The sequence below is a fragment of the Propithecus coquereli genome, unplaced genomic scaffold (assembly GCF_000956105.1).
Source record: "Propithecus coquereli isolate 6110/MARCELLA unplaced genomic scaffold, Pcoq_1.0 Scaffold1192, whole genome shotgun sequence".
Taxonomy (NCBI): domain Eukaryota; kingdom Metazoa; phylum Chordata; class Mammalia; order Primates; family Indriidae; genus Propithecus; species Propithecus coquereli.
Window position 1 is genome coordinate 33,694 of NW_012135992.1, and position 6,250 is coordinate 39,943.

Below are 6,250 nucleotides of genomic sequence, written 5' to 3' on the forward strand. Positions count from 1 at the left end.
CTACGCGGAAACTTGGGCCAGAGCAGGAAGCCGAGCGGCCCCGCGGGGTCCCGCCCCGGGCCCGCGCCTCCGCCCCGGGCCCCGCGCCGGCCGCCCCGCCGGGTTAATCATTGCTCGCAGCGGCTCAGCGCGGAGCGCCAGGAGCGTAGCCGGCACCCACCGGCGCGCTCGGAGGCTGGAGGCGGAGCAGGGGCGGCCGGGGGCGGGGCTGCGGGGACCGAGGCGGGGCCTTGGGCAAGAGGGCGGGCACGGAGGTGGGCGGGGCCCGGGATGGGGCGGGGCCACGAGCGGGGGCGGGGCCGCAGCTGCCACGACGCCCCTCAGTCGCCTCCGCCCCCTCCGGTCTTCTGAGGGCCACGCATGCCGGCAGGAAACCACTAAACGCAGGAGACGCCCGGCCGAACCCCAAGCGCCCGCCCCGCGCCCAGCACCGCGGTCACACCCACACGATGCCCAGCGACCCCCGTCCGCAGACGCCCCGCCAACGCCTCGTGCAAAGTCACCCCTCCTAGACATCCTCCCTGCAAACGCTGTGGCCACACAGACCCTTCACTTGGACACAGGCTCCTCCGCGGCTCTCATGAAGACTTTGGGTCGAGCCCCTCAGTCCCCTCCAGGCGCTGCTGGCGGAACCCACCCTGCCTAGGCCCTACCTGGGCCCAGCTACCCTGGAGCCCTCCCCAGGCAGGGACCTCAGCCTTGCCCGGCTGCCTGAGGATTTGCTGGATTGGGGAGGGTAAAGGAATAGAGGGTGGTCTCCCCAGGGCAGAGCCCCGATAAGCCGTTTGCTAGTCATCCCGCAGGCCCCCACCCCGTCACCTGTAGGTAAAAGCAGGTGGGGTCTCCTAAGTCCCTGTGGCTGGGGGAAGGAAGGGCACAGCCCTGGTGCTTCCTGCCTGCTTTACAGAGCACTTTAGATGCCTGATCTCACACGAAGCCCCTCTGTGAGGTAGGGATGACTGTTCTCCCCATTTCCCAGTTGAGGAAACTGAGGCTCACAGATGAAATAGCTCGCCCAACGTTGTGCAGTCAACAAACGGCAATGCTGGGCCCAATGCAGGCCCCAGGGCCCAGGGAGTGCCCACAAGGCTCACCAGTCCCCTCCTCGGACCGCGACAGCTACAGCTCCAGTAGCCGAGATAGCCCCAGGTAAAGGTAAGAGAGCCTTGCAAGGGTCACCATTCAGTTCAAATCGACCAGCGTCTCCTGGGCACCTACTATGCACCAGACTATGCCTCCTCCTAGGGAGGCACAGCCATAAACAGACAAACCCTCTGTCCCCAAGAATCTCCCACAGAGCCTGTCACCCTTGGGCTGAGACCCACGTGACCCACTATGAGCTGACAGGACAGGAAAGGCCGGGGTCCCCCCTTCCTCCCAGACATCTATGGCCCTGGGCTGTCCAGGGGTCCCCAGAAGACCAGGTAGAGCCAGGACTGGGGGGAACAGAAGACGCACCGCAGCCTCACGGCCAGAGGGGTTGGGAGTGGCCTCATGGGCTTCCTGAGCAGGTGACAACAAATCCTGGTGTGGAAGGATGGGGAGTTCCCTGGGTGGGACCCCGGGGAGGGCCTCATGTCCTCATCAGTGAAGTGAGAAGAAAGGGCTCACCCCGCAGGGGCTTGGGAAGCCACGGGCAGCAACAGGTGTGAAGCGCTTTATGAACTGTCACGTGCTGGGCACAGCCTGTCAGGGACCCCTGCTCAAGGGACCTGGAGGAGCCTCCTTGGGCACTTCGCAGTCACACTCTCACATTTACAGGACACTGTATTTCTTACATCCCATCCAGATTTCACAGTTGGAAAAGGATTTCCCACCTTACTGCTGTAAAAAAAAAAAAAATAAAAGTACTGAAGCAATCACTGAATTATCTTTGAAAGGAATATGACAGAATTTAGAGTCGCCTGAGGACACAGCAGCCCACGCTGGTGTGGGGTGTCTGTCAGCACGGCATGGGGGCCTCACAGAGGGCAGCAGCTCTCCCTGGGTCCCAAACAGGGCCACGTCCCATGGTGCTGGCCTTAGGTGACTAGGCCAGTCCTTCCTCAGCCACTTGACCGCAGCGTGGTCTTGGGCAAGTCTTGCCCTCAAGCCTCGGCTTCCTCGTGGAGAGTGGGGGCCACACCTGGGCTGGCCCACCCTCGCTGGCCCCCAGTCAGCCCCGGGCGTCCTCTCCCGTCTTCGGAAATCCTCTGGACCATGTCCGCTCCCTCCTCCTCCCCCTGCCCAGCTGCCGGCATCTCACTGTACCTCCTGACGGCTCCCAGGCCAGGAAGGTCACCTCGCAAGCCCCACCCCTGCGCGGTGGCTGGAGCTGCCCGTGGTGTGCCCGTGAGCTCCGCTTCCCAGGAGAAGGCTCCCATGAGTCCCACCGCCTCGAGGACCTGCCTGCTCTCCAGCGCCATGCACCCCCTGCACCCCGTGTCTCAGTGAAGGTCATCTCCCCTTCTCTGACTGCCTTCACCCTCAGTCAGGCTCGGGGGCACCCTCTTGTCACTCGATGGCTTTTTTCCATCCCATGCCGTAAGCCAGGAGAGCAAGAACCATAACAGCTTGTTCACTGCTGCATCCCCTGCACCTGGCACACAGCAGGCACTCAATAAATGTTTGGTCTAATGCATGGATAAACATTATCTTGGAGTAAAGGGATGAAATTGGACCATATTGGTGAAAACGCCTTATAAAAGTACCACGCTGCACACATGTGAGGAAGAACCTCTGTCCCTGCCGCTGGTGTAAGTGCACCGAGCAGAATCGTGGGGCCGGGGCCGGGATGGGGAACGTCCCACGCTGTGTGCACCGGCCGCAGGCAGGGCCTGGCTGGCAGGAGGGGCCGGCTCCAGAGGGGAGGGAGGCTGGGCTGTGAGGCCGGGATAAGAAACCAGGGGGAAGGCAGCCGAGGTGGGAGGCAGGAGGGGGAAGAAGAGGATGGGCTGTCGTTGGTCTCAGTGGCAGCAGGGGCTGGGGACGCTGCAGGCCTCTGGGAGAAGTGGCCAGCAAGAAATTCTGGAGGTGGGAAGGGCTGAAGGATTTCAAAGGTATTTGACAAAGAGGCATCTCCAGTCCGTGTTGAGGAATTAGCTGTAACCCCCTCCTGGCCCCAGCCACAGATCTGTAAACTCTGTCTACACCCAAGAGCCCAGTGCCAGAAGTGCAGGGGAGGCTCAGGCCACGGTGCCGTCGCCCTGTGTTTGGGTTGGCGACAGGCAGAGAGGGCACAGCCGCGGGGGCTGCCCGGTCCAGGGGAGCTGCCTGCGCCTAGGGGCTGGAAATCCCAGGCAGAGTCCGGGAGGAGGCGAGGCTGTTACAAACCCCCAGAGCAGGGGGCAACTGGGGGGGCAGAAGGCCGAGTCCAGCCCCTAAATGTGTTACGTGTGGCAGTGTTGGAGAAAGACCAACCCCAACTGCGTGTAGCCAGCATTTTACAACAGAGACTGACACGCAGAGCCTGATCCTGGCTGCCCTGGACGCATCAGACGACGGGACCCCCAGCCCGAGCCCCTGCGATGCCTCTGGCTGGAGCTGCTGTCCCTGCGGGCAGGCACAGGGCTCCAGGAGCCCAGTGGGCCCTCCTCTCACTTACAGGGCCTTCCGGGCCTGAGGTAGGGGTCGGGGAACCGAGGGATGGCCCTGGGCAGGGCCCATCTCAGCCTGAGACTCGGGGAGGGAAATGCCCCTCTGTTCAGGAAACGGGAGATGAGGGACTCGTCGTACACCCCGAAAGCCACCAGAGAGACCCCGCTCCAGAACGGTGCCAGGCCCGATGGCATCAACCACGTCCTCTCCTCCCCCCCGGGATCCAAACTTCATCCTAAACTTCCCTTGCCCAGCAGGGTGTAGGGAGCTAGTACAGGACCCTGGGCACCAAGGGGACCCTGGTATCTCGGCTGAGTGGTCAGAACTGGGGTCCACCTGGCCTCGTCACCAAGTCAGGTGACCTCTAGGGCCTCAGTTTGCCTGTCTGTAAGACGGATGGGGTTGAGGGTTGAGGGTTGGGGCCCCTCCCCGCAAAGCTGCCCCGGGTGAATTTGAGGGGCAGGAGAGTTAAACCCTATAAAGGCCACATGCTTCTTACAGACAGGAGACGGCGGCTCCTGTGCCTTTGACCCCTGTGGTATGACCGTGCTAAGGGGCTGGCTCAGACTTTTCATCTTTAGCGGCCGGTGCTGGGATGGCATTGAACTTCAGCATGGAGCCGGCACCTGTAGACAGACTCACAGCACCAGGGCTTTGCATCAAAAGCCCGTAGGGCTGTTCAAAATTCCCCTTTCCAGCCCCTGCCGGAACCTCCGGAATCAGAACGTGTAGGGGCGTGCCGGGGCATTGCTAACAATCGCTAACGGGCATCTCGGAGGGGCTCCGATGATATCCCGGGATCTGCAACCGCTAAGCCTGGCTCAGCCCTTCCCTTTACAGACAGACGGCCTGACACCCAGGCACAGAAGGGACCTGTAAATCAGTGGCAGATCTTGAACCTAGAACTATGGACTCTAGTCCCCCAGCACAAGTTCACCATCTCTGTGACACCAGCCCTGTTCCACACGCCAACCAAGGGGAGGAGACCACTTGGGGCCTAGGGAGGGCACGAGAGGCAGGGCAGAGGGACGCCACTTAAACGTAGTGCCTCAGCTAGTCCTCACGAGGCTGCAGCAGGGGATGCGGCCCCACTTTACAGACAAAGAAACTGAGGCTCAGGGAGGTGGAGGCATATGCTCCAAGTCAGAGTCCGCAAGTGGCGGAGGTGAGGCTGGAGCTCGGCCAGCTGAACAGGAGGGAGACAGCCCCCAGCTCCGTCACTGTCCCCGGGTGCTGACCTCTGCTGCCCGTGTCCTGCCCACCTCCTGGGCACTGCCCACTCTGGAGGGGCACTTCTGCCCCCTGGTGGCAAAGCTTGGTGCTTCCCCCAAAGCTGACTCCGAAAGTGCCTGGGTCCCGGACACCCAGGGAGGGGCTGACAGCAATGTGCTGGGCACAGGAAGCCACAGGGCGTGCCTGGCTGTCCCTACAGACTGTGCCAGCTGGACACGTGCCATCCCTTCCCTGGGACGGGTGGGGATGGTGACGCCACTGCCCTATGGTGGGGTGAGGTGGGGAGAAACACTTCACACACAGTCACGGGGGCACTCCAGGGCTCGGCAAGTGCCGCTGCTATGGTGGCACGGTGGAGAGAATTCCTGAGTCAGGGCTGCCACGGGGTGAGTCCGCGTTACTTGCAGTGACACCAGCATCAAATACAGTTAGGTTGGTCACCTCCAAGGACCCTCTCAGGGCACTGATTCTCAGTGACGTCCCAAGGCTGGATGGCCGGCCAGTGTCCAGGGCAGGATGGCATCAGGCCCGTCAGAAGCAGCACGTGTTGTGTTTCACGACGGGAGAAATACAACTGAGGCCCTCTGTGCCACACCTGGGCTGGGGGCACCCACACTAAAGGTGGGTGGGTCCCACCCTCCAGTTCCTCTAGAAGAATGTTCCCCTCCAGCAGTCTTAGAGCCAGGATCAGCTGTTGTTATCCCCATTTCACAGATGGGGAAGCTGAGGCTGGGTGGGGTCAAGTTGCTTGCTCAAGGCCTATGGGCTAGAAAGTGGCAGGGCCGGGACACTGTCCTTCTGGTGAGACAAGGGCCACTTCCTAGAACTTTAAAAAATTCCCCACAGACATATTTATTGATCACTTACTAAATGGCAGCCACGTTCTGGGTGTTGGAAATACAACAGGGGACAAGAAATACGGGGTGCCTGCTACCATGGGGTGAGCTCACAGTCCCATCCTAGCTCTGCCATCTCGATCCCATCCTCCTTGGCCCTGTAACAGCCTCAAACAGAGGTCTGAAGACAGACTGTCTTCCCCTGCATCTTCTCTTTACCGTCCGGGGCGTCCCCACCCTGGGGCTAGTCCCCTGCACTCACACCTCTCCTCCTTTCGCTCTGGATCCCAGGTCCCAGTTCCAGGGAGGGGGCTCCAAGCAGCAAGGTCCTTGTCCTGAGACACCATAACCTCCTGCATGCATCGAAGTGCGACTGTGTAAAAGAGGCTTCCAACAGCCAGTTTCCAAAGGCTCTTCCAGGGTGGGTGTTTTACAACCCCGATCCTGCTCTACCAGGAGCTGCCTCTGTGGTACGAAGAGGGAACCGTCAGAGAGACAGCCAGGCTCCGGAATGCCCGAATCGGGTCTGCTCCCGGCTCTGCCACCTCCTCTGGGTGAAAGGTGTCAGAATCAAAATGGAGTCACTTGTGTTAAAAAAAAAAAAA